General features: G+C 41.5%; 1 non-coding gene across 1 annotated transcript; it reads right to left on the bottom strand.

Moving 5' to 3' along the window:
* Nucleotides 1-2,300: 2,300 nt before the first annotated feature.
* On the bottom strand, nt 2,301-2,407 carry LOC120283238. Its single transcript, XR_005543232.1, has one exon. It is a non-coding gene; the product is annotated as a small nucleolar RNA R71 (small nucleolar RNA).
* Nucleotides 2,408-2,716: the final 309 nt, after the last annotated feature.

Here is a 2,716-nt window from a genome sequence, read left to right as displayed (position 1 = left end):
ATGAAAGAAAAAAAAATCAAAAGTAGATCATGGATGCAATTTGTTGATGAAATCTTGGAGTGAACAAACGTGAAGACACAAGTTGTGCTCAAAGATATGTGAATGTGTGCCAACCTCCGTTATGCTTGAGTGAACATGCAAATTGGAGGGGCACAAAGGCAGTCACACTCATGTGTTATGACTTGTGCAACACTAGCAAGATCTTCGTCAAATGTGATTTTATTGAAGACACAATGCGATCTACCATATGGATGTGTGCCCATTCATGTAGCCTCGATGAAAAGTGTGAATTCAGGAAGCATTTTGGTGAAGTATTGTAGCAGTTACTGTTTACAGCGCGCTGAAAATTCAATTGCTGGAGATTCACACGGGTATGTGGAAATTCCACACGCTCGTGTGGATGCCCGCTTCCAGCCCTATTTAAATCGCAATTTAAGGTGTTTTGAAGAGTTCTTTTCCCCATCTTTTTTCCCAACTTTGGAGGCGCACACCGCTAGGGTTTGGAGAGGCTTTGGCAAGGTTTTTGGAGTGGTTCTATGGCCTTCAACACCATGTTCATTCAGAAGATAGTTATTGGGGGAGCTTTCATCGGCATCGATTCAGCGAGATATGCCCTAGTCTTGACGAGGGAACCTTTGGAGAAAACGAGGCTACTTCACAAGACCATCGATACGGACTACAAGGGGGTTTTACTTATGGATTACATGTTTTTAATTTTGATTTTATTATTAATTGTATCTTGCTCCATGGAGAGCTAAACCCCTAGTGGGTGTTTGGACTTGTAAACCCTAGGATAATTTTGTTTCATTGACCTTCATTATGTTTTCTTTAATTGATGTTCTAATTTAGTTCCAATATTGAATGCTTGTTGAAGTGATTTCTCCTTAGAGTGACGCTAGGGTTGAGAATCCATCTTGGTAATCCTTATGGATGAGTGACACAGCATGAGGTTTAGACAAAGCTAGATTGGAGAGGGTTGAGTGGGTGAGTCGAGACGTAGTGGAACGTCCACTTTCCCTTCTGGTGTGATTTATCCTACCTCCATGTTCCACTGGGGCTTAGTTGCGCAAGCAACAAAGTGAAGCATTGAAGTAATCCTTAGTGCTAGAGCTTAATTGTGATTAGGGGTCTTTCGAACGGACCAAAGGGTTAGATGTAGATTAGGGAATAGGGTTTATCACTTAGAGTCCCTAGAGCTTGTTGCAACCCCACACAGTGTGAGGTGTCAAGAATATTCTTTTCCACTATAGCATGATGTAGGGTTAGTCACGATTGACCTTAGGTTTAGAACCGTGTGTTTAAGGATTTCCACAACTCATTAAACATCAGTTAGGAGATATAATGATCGGTCTTGCAATTGAGGCAATAGTCCTAGGGTGAGGAATGTCCGAGTGCTCCACTTTCTATTGATTGCCTCTCCTATCATTTTATTGCATCCCTATCTTGTTCTTTATATTTCTATTTGCATCGATATTGTTCACACCACTTTGAATCAACTTTACCATAGCTAAATAGCAATTCTTGTGTTTCTGATCACTATTCCTTATGGATATGACTACCCACTCACCAGGGCACTTTATTACTTTGACAACCTGTGCACTTGCAGTACACACTCGCAAGGGGTGTGTTAAGTTTTTGGCTCCGTTACGTGGGATTAGGCGTTTTGGAAACACTTTGCACTTTGCTATTTTAGCTATTCATCATTTATTCTATTTCACACTTTCTTATTCTTCCATCGTTCTGATTTGTTTTCCTTTTTTTGGTTGAAGCTCCAGGTTATGACCCAAGGAAACCCTTCGACATTGGTTGAATGAGATCCGAACATTGGACAAAAAATTCATAGAAGGGGAAAAGAACCTGTGCAAAAATAGTCTAATCAAGGTGAAATAGAAGTTGAAGGGTCTGATAATATGGCAGAGCAGAATGAGTAGTAGAGGACACTCTCTGATTATGCCAGACCCACAGTTCTTGGCACGCAGTCCAGTATTGTGTGGCTCCTAATTACAGCTCAGAATTTTGAGCTCAAGCCAGGCTTCATCCAGATGTTACAGTAGTAGGCATAGTTTAATGGTTTAGCCGATGAGGATCCAAACAATCACATAGAGAATTTCTTGGAAGTGTGCGACATGCTCAAGATTAATGGTGTTATGGACGATGCTATCAAGTTGAGGGCCTTCCCATTTTCCTTGAAAAGGAGAGCAAAGCAATGGCTACATTCATTACCTAGAGCATCGATCACTACATGGGAGGAGATGATAGAAGCTTTTCTTGCCCGATATTTCCCTGCCAGAAAATCCGTGAAGCTTATGAATGAAATATCCTCTTTTATCCAAATGGAATTGGAGTCTCTTTTTGAGACATGGGATAGGTTCAAGGAGCTCCTACAGAAATGTCCTCAACATGGGTTCTCCGAGTGGATGATTATTTAGACTTTCTATAGTCGGTTGAACCCAAGCATGAAGCAGTTACTTGATGCTATAGCAGGAGGTACCTTAGGGAGCAAGACCCCTGAAGAAGCCCGACATCTCATCGAAGAAATGGCTATGAATAGTTATTAGTGGAACATAAGGGACAGAAATAAGATAGCCAAACTTCATGAGCAAGAAGTTAGTCACTCTAACTTCTCCTAGAGTGACGGCTGTGATGAGTTGCACTAGGTGTGAGGGAGGGCATGCTCCATCTAATTACCCGATTTCTATTGGTGGTACATCCTCGG

This window comes from Dioscorea cayenensis, chromosome 18, assembly GCF_009730915.1.
Source record: "Dioscorea cayenensis subsp. rotundata cultivar TDr96_F1 chromosome 18, TDr96_F1_v2_PseudoChromosome.rev07_lg8_w22 25.fasta, whole genome shotgun sequence".
Taxonomy (NCBI): Eukaryota; Viridiplantae; Streptophyta; class Magnoliopsida; order Dioscoreales; family Dioscoreaceae; genus Dioscorea; species Dioscorea cayenensis.
This window is presented reverse-complemented; position numbering and strand designations above follow the sequence as displayed.